This window comes from Gekko japonicus, unplaced genomic scaffold (assembly GCF_001447785.1).
Source record: "Gekko japonicus isolate JY-2015 unplaced genomic scaffold, Gekko_japonicus_V1.1 scaffold347, whole genome shotgun sequence".
NCBI lineage: Eukaryota > Metazoa > Chordata > Lepidosauria > Squamata > Gekkonidae > Gekko > Gekko japonicus.
Window position 1 is genome coordinate 92,251 of NW_015173133.1, and position 14,123 is coordinate 106,373.

General features: G+C 45.9%; 1 protein-coding gene across 1 annotated transcript in view; it reads left to right on the forward strand.

The window, feature by feature from the left end:
• The window catches only part of CCR6 (chemokine (C-C motif) receptor 6), a 30,355-nt gene that overhangs the window by 220 nt on the left and 16,012 nt on the right, over nt 1-14,123 (forward strand). The gene's annotated exons all lie outside the window — the stretch shown is intronic.

Genomic DNA, 14,123 nt, shown 5'->3' on the forward strand with positions numbered 1-14,123 from the left:
ACCTATTTATCTACTTGCAATTTCTTGCTTTCGAACTCCGAGGTTGGCAGGAGCTGGAACTAGAGACAGGAGCTCACCCCGTCTTGCGGCACCCGGGTCTTGAACTGCTGAACTACTGACCTTCCACAGCCTGCAGTTCAGCGTCTTAACCACTTGAGCCACCGCAGCTCCAGTTAGGCTCTCCTAATTCTCAGACCAGTAGCTGGTCAAGGGAATAAGAATTCTTTCCTAGGTCTAGTGCAACAGAGGGTATCTCCCCTTCCATCAGTTCTTTCAGAAAAAATTAAAAGGTTGGGCAAAACCTATGGCCAGCAAGCAATCACGTTTTACTAGAAATTATGTTTTATATTTTATACTCGATTTTCACAGGTCCCACTAGTGGATGCTCCAGTAACAGCTTTACAGTCATCTGAGCTTTTGTCAGAGGATGGTGAGGGCACTTTGCAGCATAGTTTTTACAAGAGGGGTGTCTTGCCCTGAAGGAAGCTTATGAAGTTTCTACTATGACCATTAAAGTTCCTGCTCCAGTCCCAGTAGTCTCAAGAGTGGTCTAGGAATCTTATCCAATTTATTTCAGGCAGCAGCTGTTGCATGATAGAGGGTTCTTACAGCTCACTATGGTGAATACAACCCTAGATCCTTTACCCTCTTTCTAGAACTATGGCATCTGAGACAGCTGCCAGAACAAGATTGTGGCTCAGAGCTTGGCAGCCCTACCCTGAATGGCCCAAGCTAGCCCAATCTTGTCCGGTCTTGGGAGCTAAGCAGGGTCAGGACTGGTTAGTTCTTGAATGGGAGACCATCAAGGAAGTCCAGGGTTGCTATGCAAAGTCAGGCAATGGCAAACCACCTTTGCTTATTTCACAACATCCTACGTCAAAAGGTAGGACCTACAAATGTTAAAACGTCAGGCCACTTGGGGATGCTCTCGACAAGATTTATATTGAAACCTGACAGACCACTCTGACAAGACGAGTTTTGGGAGTTACTTCTTTAGTTTCCACCATGTCCTTCTGAGATTTCACAAGGATAGCAGAAGGCTGAACCAGGGTTCTTCCAGACAACCCTTCAGAAAAGGTTCATTCAACAAATAATTATTAGCGGAAACGATAAACCTGTGACCATAAGCCATTCAAAGCATAACTTCAAACCCTTCTGGTGAGGGGAGATGTTTTCTATACTCCGGGACATGTCGTCCAGCTCTCAGGCAAACAGTCCTTACAAATAGTTACCAGAAGATACTCCATGGAGTTCCTCAAACCCCACTGGAGCACTTCATTCCTTCCTCCCCCCCCCCCTTAAGGGTCAGAAAAAGTTTGCAGAACTCTTGCTACTATACATCATTTCTTAACATTTGGGCAATAGAACCTGTCCCTCCCTTAATAGAGGGACAAGGAGATTTCCCACTTTTCTTCATGGTGACAAGAAGGAACAGAAATTGAAGGGCAGTTTTAGACTTAAAATACCTTAACAAGATTACATTAGGATATTTCAGAATTACATCACATTAAGATATTTCAGAATGGAGTCTCTCTAGATCCATCACCGAGTCCTTTCAGCAGAAGTATCTCACTTCAATAGAGCTTGTTGATCTGGTCAAACCCTGTGGCCAGTGTGCACCAAGACACAGAAACAACTATACGCTGTCTACAGAATTACAGATTCCTGGCCATTGAATCACAGAGTTGGAAGGGACCAATCAGGCCCTCTAGTCCAACCCCCTGCTCAAGGCAGGATCAGCCTAGAGCATCCCTGATAAGTGTCCAGCTGCTGCTTAAAGACTGCCAGTGAGGGGGAGCTCACCACCTCCCTAGGCAGCTGATTTCACTGTTGCACAACTCTTTCTGTCAAGAAGGTTTGCCTACTATCCAGCGGTACCTTTCCGCCCTTAATTTAAGCTCATTATTGCAACTCCTATCCTCTGCTGCCAACGGGAACAGCTCCTTGTCCTCCTCTAAGTGACAGACATTCAAATACTTAGAGAGCAATCATGTCCTCCCTGGACCTCCTCCAGTCTACACATTCCCAAGTCCCTCAGCCTTTCCTCATAGGGCATGGTCTCCAGGCTGATCTCTCTTGTTTTGGAAGAGTTAGATGCCAACAAACCTAATCTTCCCTTCTTTCACAATCTCTCTCCCCCTCCTGTTTATCAGTTTCCAAGCCTAAGCTATTATATAGTCTTTGTATTATGTATCTTTACATTATAACTTAAAGCTGCAAGATAAATTAGGTCACAAATGTAAGGCAGTTACATAAACATCAGAACAGGAAACCATGTAGAAAGTGGCTGTAAAGCTTGCAGAACTTTCAAAAAGTGTATTGCCTTCAGCTGAACTAGGAGGGGCTGTACTAAAACAAAATGAAATAAGATCCTTTTAAAAGCAAATATAATAATGGCAGGCATCACCTTTTCACCAGTGTTCCCTTTAAGCTGAGTTAGTGTGAGCTAGCTCACAGTTTTTTTCGCCTCCAGTTCACAGATTTTTGTCTTAGCTCAGGAAGGATGGCTCCAAAGCAAACTAATTTATGCAGTAGCCAAATTGCTCGCTCACAACTTTAACACCAGTAGCTCACAAAGTAGAATTTTTGCTCACAAAAGACCACAGCTAACAGGGAGCATTACTTTTCACCCCAGCTGAATTAATTTGGAATAGCTGTCATTTCCTGAGTGTGTTCTGTAGCTAATGTTAAGAGAGGCAGTGTGGTACAAGGACTTGGAGTAGGAATATCAAGGTTCAACTCCATGCTCAGTGATGATGTTTACTGGGTGACCTTGGGCCAGTCACTGTCTCTGAAGAGCTGAGTTACATGTCAGAAAGATGTGTTCCAGAATTCTGTGCTCAACTTGGGTCAGCACCATGGTTCATGGGATGAGGGTTCTTGGGCCTTCCCTCTGGGCTATTTTCTGAACCTGACACAGTGACAGAGCCCTGGGGAGCTGCTGTTTGCCTCATTGGTGAAATGTGTAGTCCTCGATACATGTAGCATACTTCATAGGGTTGTGAAAGTAAGGGTGTAGGAGGGGGAGCTATATACCTGCGGTTGGAGGAATTGTGGGATAAAAATATAATACATGACCTTAATCACTAAGGTAAAATTGTTGGGGGATTTAAGAGTCCGGGAGCTTTTCCTAGGAATCTCATCCCTACCCGGTTTGATTGGGGGGGGGGGGTTTGAAACTGGCAGGAACCCCATAGTTTGAGAGAAAGAGGGAAAAAACCCGTTCCAAAGTTAAAACCATTTATTGAAAGAAACCCATACTGCACACATTTTCAAGCAAGTAGCAATTTCAGCATTCATTTTACAGAAGGGAACAGACAAACTAATACTTATAAACACATAGTGCACTTATTATTCATTTAGGAATGATTATCTATTTAGGAATGCATTCTGGCCATACTGGCAAGACCTAACCATGGTGTTGGAAGAGGTCCTTTAGCATCTCAAACACTGGTGTTAAATACCTTTAGAATCCAGATTAGCTGTCAATCAAGAAATTGGATGGTCCTGATGAAACCCCGACCTCTTTTTTATGACCAGAAGACTCTGACCAGAGTCATTGTATACACCCGGTCAAGTCACGCGCTTGGAGCCACAGGTCCTCATATCCAAATGCTTTGGCTTCTAGGCTGGAACTCAGAAATGTAAACAGTTCTTTTAGAGCACAGTGTATTGTCAGGCTTAAAGAGAGTCTTGAGAGATGACAGTAGCTAAGTCTGCAAAGCCTTATGGGTGAGGAACCAAACAGAGAGGCCTAAGACCAGGGCTATTTTTGGGCAGGAACGCACAGGAACGGAGTTCCGGCTGGCTCCCAAGTTGGCCATGCCCAGCAGGAACTCATTAGCATAATAGGCCACACCCAACAGCAGAAACTCATTAGGATTGGCTAATTAGGGGTGTGTGGCCTAACATGCAACGGAGTTCCTGCTACAAAAAAGCCCTGGGTTTTGACAACAAACAAGGTAAACAGAATAACAAGCAAAAGGTGGGTGTGGCTGGATGACCAAACTTGGTGCGGCCTAATATGCTAATGAGCTGTGCTGTCAGGGGTGTGGCCTAATATGCTAATACGTTTCTGCTGTTGGGTGTGGCCTATTATGCTAATGAGTTCCTGCTGGGCTTTTTCTACAAAAAGAGCCCTGCCTAAGACAATTCAGGCTGCTTTACAGAATTGCCCGTCTTGCTTATAATTCTGCCACAAAAATGAGACGTGATCCAAGAGATATGTGGATAGATCTCCCACAGTTTTTTGGTTTTTTTAAATGATAGCAATTTGGATCAGGGAAGTTTTTTTTCCCTCTGATCATTTTCCATAATGCAATTCCCTCTCTCTGTTTCTAAGGGCTTTTTCATTCATTGAGCAGGAGACAACTGAGATCAAGAAAGCCATGCAGGGCATTCAGAGCTGCAGCACCAGTCTGAATCCTCCCTCCCCACTGGCTTTTGGTTTCTAATCAATAAACAAAATCAATAGATCCCCCCAAACTGATTTCCTAGCTCATGTCAAGTTGTCTGTAATTAGTATTTACAATCATACTACATGGAAGACTGAAGAAAGTGTACATTTCTCACGTCATGCTATTTGTGAGCAGAAACAGGTAATTAGATTTGTAAGTGCAATTGTCCAAAGTGGGGTGTGTGTGTGCCCTTCAATAATTCACTTTTAAAATCATCTTTCTTTCTCCTCTTTTATTGATCTTCCAAAAAAAAAGTTACAAATCCTTTCCCTCCATCCTCATAGAATCGTACAATCGTAGAGTTGAAAGGGACTTCCAGGGTCATCTAGTCCAACCCCCTGCACAATGTAAGGAATTCACAAATACTTCCCCCCACACCCCCAGTGTCCGCTGTTCCACATCCAGAAGATGACAAAAACCCTCCAGGATCTCCAGCCAAACTAGCCTGGAGAAAAGTTGCTTCCTGACCCCAAAATGGCAATCAGCATTTCCCTGGGTGTGTAAGAAAGGGCCACAAGAACTAAGCACTGATACAACACTTCCTGCCCCCCCTCTCATGATCTGCCTAAGTTCACAGAATCAGCATTGCTGTCAGATGGCCATCTCACCTCTGTTTGAAAACCTCCAAAGAAGGAAAACCCATCACCTCCCGAGGAAGCCTGTTCCACGGAGGAACCGAAAATCAATGCCCAGGCCAAACCGCTGGACCTAGAGACACCAGATTCGGGGAGAGTGCTCCTACCGTGGTGTAGGTGCTCGCTAAGAAGGGTTTTTCAGAAATTCGACCCCTAAGTGTGTCAAAAGGGGTAAAATGTGCTCCCCCATTGACTCCTATGGGGCTGCGAGGCAGCTGCCTCTCTGCACCCCCCGCTCTCTGACTGGTCAGCTGCAGAGCTCAGTGTTCTGAGGTAAGAAAAACCAACAATTACAGGGGAGTGCAGACAGCTAATGACAGTTGATGAAATCAGGTGTGGCCAAAAACCACCTGTGAGGTCCAGCCTCTCTGATGACTTCCAACACACTCCCTCCACCTTCTACACCTAACAGGCAGTTGTCTGTCAGGTGCAGCCCCACCTCCACAGTGGCTTCAAATACTCCTGTATCCTGTCTTCTACCATATTTGCTACCCCTCCCAATTTCGTATCATCTGCAAATTTAATAAGCCTTCCCTCTATCCCTTCAAACAAATCATTGATAAAGATGTTGAACAAAACAGGTTCCAGGACAGATCCTTGAGGCACCCCACTTGTCACTCCTCTCTAAGAGGATAAGGAACCATTCACAAGCACTCTTTGGGTGCAAAGAAGATGAGGGACCATTAACAAGCACTCTTTGGGTGTAATCAGTCAACCAGTTACAGATCCACCTAACGGTAATAGGATCCAAACCACATCTTTCCAATTTGTCAACATTCATATTATGTGGAGTGTTATCAAAAACCTTTCTGAAATCAATAAATATATATTTTTAAAAAGTGTAATGTATCCATCTCCGACCAAGTGCGAGGCTAGGTCTCCACGCGGTCATGTGACGCGCCTAAGCTTCGCTCCCAGAGACAATGGCCCAAGCAGATCCTAGCCCGCACCAATCGGAGGGCTAGGCTCCCGGCCGTGAGCCTATGGAACTCTCAGCCACTGTAAATAGCCTGTCACGGGTGTGGGGGTGTGTTTGGGTGTGGGGTTTATTGCACATATAAGCCGGCCTGCAAGCCAGGAAGTTGTCTCGTTCTTCACTGGAAATAAAGTATGAGAGCTGAAATCACTAGAAAGTCTAAGTACTTTTCAAAAAGCCTTACTGAAATCAAGACAAACTATGTCTACAGCATTCCCTTGATCCAGCAAGGTAGCAACTTTTTCAAAAAAAAAATATAAAATGTTTTAACTGTATATGAATCTTGGCACATTGGCCAGGCAATGTGAGCCACCCTGAGCCCGCTTGCGGGGAGGGTGGCTTATGAATACAATAAATAAATAAATAAATTAGTCTGACATGACTTATTCTTGAGAAACCCATGCTGGCTCTTAGTATTGCTTGTTTGACATATTCCTTGTTTGGATTGGGACAACATTTGACTCATAACACAACTTTCAAAGTTCATGCAATTGTATTATTTGCTGGTACTGGATTAAGAGAAGCCCCCTCTGTTCTAAACTGAACATCCATCCCTAGATATGAATATACCTTTTTGTCTCAATAAGTATTGGGGCGGGGGTTCTTTCTGTGAGACTTTCAGAGTTGTTGAATAGCAGGTGACCTATTTTCTCATCCATGTTATTTCTCACCAGATATACTATCTCTACAAGATGAGTACATTGTGAAAAACCTGCTGAAATCTGATGATTTGTAAGGTTTCAAAACCACATTAACCGAACTACGGAAATGAGTAACAGTCTCTTGAGTTGCGTGCAAAGCTGAGTAAGAAGTAGGTGTGCCTGTAGCCTCTTCTGCACTAAGAAGCTATTAGTACCCCTCCCCAGCAACAGTTCTGATGGAAACATCCCTACCTCCGGGAGCTAAATGTGCATCAGAAATTCTGATGTCAGGATGAAGGAGTTGGAATAAGTAATTTGTAGCAGAAAAGCAGTCACTGGGGAAAGGAGTAAGTGCCCTTCCTCATTATCATCTCCTCCTGAAGTTGTTCTTTAGTAAAACAAAACTTTTGGAATTTTTACATGAATCTGAGCTACATTTTTTAAAAACATTGCCATCAAGTCACAACTGATTTAGGGTGACCCCTTAGGGCTTTCAAGGCAAAGAGATGTTCAGAGATGGTTTGACATTGCCTGCCTCTGTGTAGCAACCCCGGACTTCCTTGGTGATCTCCTCATGCAGGTATTAACCAGGGCTGACTCTGCTTAAGCTTCTGAGATCTGATGAGATCAGGCTAGCCTGGGCCATCTAGGTCAAGACACTATATAGTTAAGCCCCTCTAATTTGATACATAGTTAGGGCCCTCTAAAAGGTAGAGGTTTCCTTGCTCGAAAGCCAGTCAAGTCCGACTCTAGGGTTGTGGTGCTCATCTCCGTTTCAAAGCCAAAGAGCCAGCGCTGTCCGAAGACGTTTCCGTGGTCATGTGGCCGGCATGATTAAACACCAAGGTGCATGGAACGCTGTTACTTTCCCACCGAAGTGGTACCTATTTATCTACTTGCAATTTCTTGCTTTCGAATTGCTAGGTTGGCAGGAGCTGGAACTAGATATGGGAGCTCACTCCATCATGCGGCAACCCGGGTCTCGAACTGCTGAACTACTGACCTTCCACAGCCTGCAATTCAGCATCTTAACCACTTGAGCCACCACAGTTGGCCTTCTAGTTTGATGCTAAAGCAAGTGTAGAGGACAGTGTGTGGATTATTCATGCCCCTCTTACTTTAGTGTGAATGTAAAGTACTATGCTAAATACTTTCACACCTTGGAAACAAAATAATGAAGGTGGTCACACACGCAAGATATAACGGGTGGGGGGAAGCAAGGCCATTTCCTCCAGAGGAAATTGACCCGCAGTTGCGCGATCACACAGTTCTTGGAAGCGGCGGGCACAGCCCGCCACTGTGTGATCAGAAGCAACCGCAGGTGAGGTGTTTGTTTTTTTTGCCATGTGTTTCTGGTGCGCTTCAACAAGGGATCGATGATTCGCATTTCCACACTGAGGGCTCGCTATGCAGTGTATCAGACCATCCCGATGCCATGAGAGCACGCTGGAGTGATCAGACACGGGAAACTCCATCCGTGGACCATCGCAACCTGTTTACTACCGGATTTTCCCCGGTGTCTTTTTACTCTGCTTCTGTGGTGGAGCAAAATGGGTTGCCGATGGGTGCGGGGTGCTTCTCAAATGTTCGTGTCTGATCGCGCCTTTAAATCGTCCTGGCATTCATGCCTATGGTGGGGCTAATTGTGTGTGTGATCGCGCCCAATGTTACATTTCTCAATAACACATGGCTGACCGAGTAGATCCCACCTGGGGAAAAGGAGAAAACCCCACCGCCAAATAACTAAGATTTTTCTAAGGATCATTCCTGGTCATGAGACCTGGGTGGGAAAACAGTCCCACAGGTTGCAAAGCTGTACTGAGGAGGGGGAAGGAGGTGAAATTGTTCCTCTTTCATCAGCAGTTCTCATCTCCATTTTATCCTCATGGCAACCTTATGAGAGCCTGACTGGCCTCGGGCCACCCAGGGCTGTATGGGGATTTGAAGCTGGGTCTTCCCGGTCCTAGTGTGACACCTTAACTGCTACACTGCACTGCCTCCCAAACAAAAGTTTAAAGTTGGTGATGCTGAGCAAATAAAACTACCTTTGAGAAGTGGTCATTGTTATTATTATAGCAGCAAACTCAGTAGCTCAGGCTGATCACCGAAACAACAAAACTAGGCCACCTACATAAGAGAAAAGTTTCTGAATACCTGGGAAGAACCCCCAACTATGCAAATATGATCTTCTTTCTTCAACTCTGAAAAGGTTAAGAACCTCCTGAAACAGCCACAATGGGGACTTGTACATGCATCTTCGTTTTGTGTTTCCATGGAACTCAGTAGCACGAGGACAGAGTGTAGCTGCAAGCCCTCGCTCTGCCCTGAATGGAGCCTTCTATACATGTAACCTACAACCTAACAGGGCAGGGAAACTGTTCTAAACGGTTGAGGTGAGGGGGTCAAACAACAGCAAGCTTCTTATCAACACTTCCACCTCTAGAACTACATAGAAATCCTATGTAGAATTACACCAGTTTAATTTATCAATGGACTTAAACTGTGGTAACTGAGCACAGGATTGCATTGTTTATCTCCCAGCTTTGCCATTTAAAAGGTCTAATAACTTGTTTACTGACTCTTAAAAGCCCTGAAACTGGGAACTTAAGTCATGTGGGTAAAGGTCCCTATAGGCTGGTATGAGACCCTGAGGAGCTAACTCAAAATCGTATCTGATGAAGTGTGCTTGCACGTAAAAGCTTGCACATAAAAGCACATAAAAGCTTATACCATGAGTCAAACTTTGTTGGTCTTAAATGTGCCACTGGACTCAAACTTTGTTCTGCTGCTTCAGACCATCACAACTACCCCACCTGAATCAAAATAGCCCACAACATTTTGTATCCAGTCCCAACTTGCAGTGTAGGACAATTTCTCTATAGGGCTGCACCGCTGAGGTCTTAGGGCATGAAGAAGCAGAACTAGGCTCTAGTATTTGTTTATTAGATTTATACTAGGACTGCCAAGTCGCCCCGGGGGGTGGGGAAACCCCCGCCCCAGAGGCCCGTTCCCCGACGCTGGGGAATCCGGCCCAGGGGGAACCCCGCCCCAGCGTGTGTGTCACCAGGAAGTGACGCTATGATGCCGGGCATGCTGGGGGCGGGGCCACGGCCATACAAGGGAAAACTATGGTTTTCCCTTGTATGGTCGTGCCCCTGCCCCCAGTGTGCCCGACGGCATAACGTCACTTACTAGTGACGTGCATGCAGCGCTTTGCGCGCGCACGAACACACCGGGAGCCACCCGGGAGTCCCCCATGGAGGAGGTAAGTGCCATTTGGCAACCCTAATTTATACCCTGCCCTCCCTGCCGAGGCAGGCTCAGGGCGGCTTATATTAAAGTTAAAAACAAGTTAAAACATAAAAAATATTTATAAGGTGCTATATATAGATACAACATAGGATGGTGAAACATAGTTTTTAATATTAACCATAGCAGGTATCCAATCAGCAGTGGTTGTAAGACTACTGACCAGGCCCCATAATGTATTGAATACAGGCAGGGCACAAATAGCCAATGATGGATTCCAGGGTAAGGCTATGTTAAGTTATTAAATGTAGCTCCTCAGTGGAATGCCTGGTGGAAGAGCTCCATCTTGCAGGCCCTGTGGAATTATAATAAACAAAAGCTTGTGTTGGAAGCTTTGCTACACTCCTGTTATTGTTTCTCCAAAGAGTGGATCTGCAGAATTTTGTTGTGGGCTTTCACATATCTTGCTTCTTCTAGCCATCAATTTGGTGATAGAGTGCCTACTAGTACTACTACTAAGAGGACTTTCCAATATGCAAAAGGCAATGAGCTTAAATCCGCTTAGCATGGCACCGCATGTTGACACCAGTTAAAGAAAATGAAAAAGCAAACGGAGAGGAGGGAAAATCTGCCTCCTCATTTTGTCTGAAGAGTCCACTGTATCCTGAAGATGGGAGATCTGATTTGGAAGGCAATTTCCCAATTATTCCCCTGCCCTCCTGATACGTACAAAACTTCATGCAAGTCTCCAGCTTCTACTATGAGAGGGTTGCCAACATCCTTACAATTAATCTCCAGATGACAGCAATCGGTTCCTCTGGAGAAAATGGCTGCTTTGAAAGATGGACTCAGGGCCGGTGCGTCCATAAGGCAGGGTTAGGCTGTTGCCTAGGGTACCACCAAAGGAGGGCGCTGCACTGGCCTGCTGCCCCACCCCCGCTCCAGCACCCCTCCCTCACCAAAAGCCCTTCACGCCACCCTGAGCCCTTCCCCAGTGCACCTGGAGCCACCCAGCTCTGAATCTTCCCCTCTGTGGTCTTCCTTTCCAGCTCAGATGCGGCAACAGGAGGGTGGTGAGTGCTCCAGAGGCGGCTGCTGAACTCCCTGGCTTGTGCTGAGCAGCGCAGGAAAGCAAAGCAGAGTTGAGACTGACGCGGGACTCTGCAGCGCCACCTGGTGGCCACTGCCTGGCTCTCTGAGCAAGCCTTCTTGGCACCAGCTGAGCCAGGAGGGGGGGGTCGTCTCCTTGGGCAAGGTTCAGTTTCCCCCTAGAAGAAGGACTCTTCCTCTGTCCTCCTTGGTGGGCATGGGTGTGGTGCTCGGGTTCAGCTCCTCTTGCCTCCCCTCAGTAAGGGAGCACAGGGGATTGGGGAGAGAATCATATGCAAATTTCTTCTGCTGCCTGCCCAATGGGCAACTAAATGGCGTGCTTTTGATTCCTGGCTAATTCTGCCCGGGAATCGAAAGTGCGCCATTGAGTTGCTGCATTGAGTGGGTGACGAAAGAAGTGTGTATGTGAATTCTGACGGTAGTAACACAGCTGAGAGGTAAGAAACAAGGGGGAATTTCACATTACCAGTTTTCTCCCGGTTTCAAACCGGGAGTCTTCCGTTTCCAGATGAACCGGTACAGGGCTGCCGTTTCACACACAGCTTGCCCCTACCGGAAAGGAGCCAATTCACAAGCGGTTCGGCGTTTCACACACGCACCGCTTCGTTTTCCCGCCGTTTTCTTCCCACGCGGACAATCGGAGTTTTTTTTTAAAAGGTTCGGCTTATAGCGATATATCGATATATCGCTATACCAGAACCTCAAATGGTCGCAATAACGATCCCATTGGAATGCTACTCCTTAGAGGTTCCGGTATAGCGATATATCGATATATCGCTATAAGCCGAACGTTTAAAAAAAAAAAAGCCCGCGCGACCGAAAAAAGGCGGGAAACAAGCGTATCGGAACTGGGAGAGGGAACGGGAGACTCCTCGGAAGCGGTTGACAGGTAAATCGCTTCCCTCCTGGTTCCTATACAGAAGAGAGGCTTCTGTTTCTGAAATGCCACTTAGATCCCGGTAGGGAACCGATTCCTAACCGGGTTCTGTCTGAAATGACAGACCACAACCCGGTTGAGAATCGGTTCCCTACCGGGACATAGCACCTGTCTGAAATTCCCCAAGTTTTGTTCTTACTGGTTTAAGAGAATTGGTGACGTTGTAAAGGTACACATTCACAATGACCTTAAAAGACTGGCGTTGTGTGTGTTTACTTCTGAGTAAATTCCACTGCATTAAAACAGAGTTAAAGTCCAGTGGCACCTTTAAGACCAACAAAGTTTTATTCAAGGTATGAGCTTTAGTGTGCATGCACACTTCCTCAGATACATAGAAATGGAAGGTATGGAAGATAATCTTGAATTAAACTTTTTTAAAGTTGCCGCTGGACACCAGTTTTGTTCTGTTGCTTCAGACCAACATGGCTGCACTAAGCCCGTGTATATAGTTCAGGCTGTAAGCTTCAACTCACTTTCTAGACAGCAAGTCCTATTTAAGGAAGGCACATATGACATAAGATCAGAATGATTCAACTTCTCCTTTTAGCTTATGCTTAGCTTTCAGAAAAGGAGCTGGCAGTAATTTGCTAGAGAGGCTGATAAAGGGTTGAATATGAAAAAGTCGGTAGATCCTCCTAAAAAGCGGATTACTCTCCCCTTTTAACTTTTCCTGACAAAAGCGCTGTCCAGGCAGTTGCCAGGTCCTAATGTAAGGAGGCCAGTGTTGTAAAATTGGTCAAATGAGAAGAAGGGGGGAGTAGGAATAAATGGACAGTTCTTGCAATGGAGGGAAGATACCAGCAGAGTCCAACCAGGACCTTTGTTACTGGGTCCAGTGCTATTTAAATGTGTTCATAAATTATCTGGAACTGGGAGTGAGTAGTGTAGTAGCTGAATTTGCGTATGATGCCAAATTATTCAGGATGGTAAAAGAACAAAACAAACCTGGTTGTGAAGAGTTCCAGGAGGATCTCTCTAAATTTGGTGAGTGGGGAACAATATGACCAAGGAAGTTGAATGCAGGTAAGTGTTAAAGATATGCACACAGGGACAGAAATCCCCGACTTTAGACATATGTTGCTATTTTAGAATGCCGGAAATAATAGCAGAGCCTCTGTTTCTTTATATACAGAGTATTTACATTTATTTACACTGGATACAAATATACAGTCCTTCTGTAGCGAATTCACAGTTCAGAGCGACAAGGTGCTACGGAGACAGATGATCCCACAAGAGAGATGGCAGCACTGAACAAGCTGCATTATATATGTACATCAACCAATCAGGTTACAGGAATCATACTAGCTGAGTCATGGTGACAGTTCCAGAATCTGATGCAATCTCTTAGTCACATGACACCTCTCTGTCAGACTAGATCAGTATGATCTGACACTGCTGCTTATGACTTACTGACATCTTGCCAGTAATATATCTAAACTAGCCGTAAAGCCCGTTGAGGAGGAATACAACGAGCCCTAGAAAGGTAGGGTGGGTGGGTGGGCCATGGAGAGACAGACAGACAGGCAGACAGACAGAGGGGTTTGGGAGAGAGAGAGAGAGGAAGGTAGGAAAGGGGGACACAGAGACAGACAGTCAGAAAGAGAGACAGACAGGCAGAGATGGAGGGAGGGAGGAATTGGGGGGAAGGAAGTCAAAGTAATGGGGAGGAATGGAGAAAGAGTGAGGGAGGGAAAGAATGAACGGACATAGGGAGAAATGTAGAGAGAGCAAGGGGGGGTAGTGGCGAAAATGTGGGCGAGGTGGACGGTCTAGCGCCTTCACCCCTCACCCGCTCCCCCCAAAGGCCTGTGAAGTGGGGGGGAAGGCAGCATTGTAGCTGTCAAGAGGCCAGGTCTACCAATGTTGTGGAATGGGGTAGGTAGATCTGTGCTCCGGACGCTTCTGGAGAACAGGTCTACCCACCCTATTCCAGTGTATTGGTAGACCTGGCGTCTGACATTGTAGATGTCAAGAGGCGAGGTCTACCAATGTAGTGGAATGTGGTCAGTAGATCTGTTCTCCAGACGCTTCTGGAGAACAGGTCTATGTACCCTATTCCAGTGTATTGGTAGAGCTGGTGTCTGGAGAAGAGGCCTACCCACTCCATTCCACTGTACT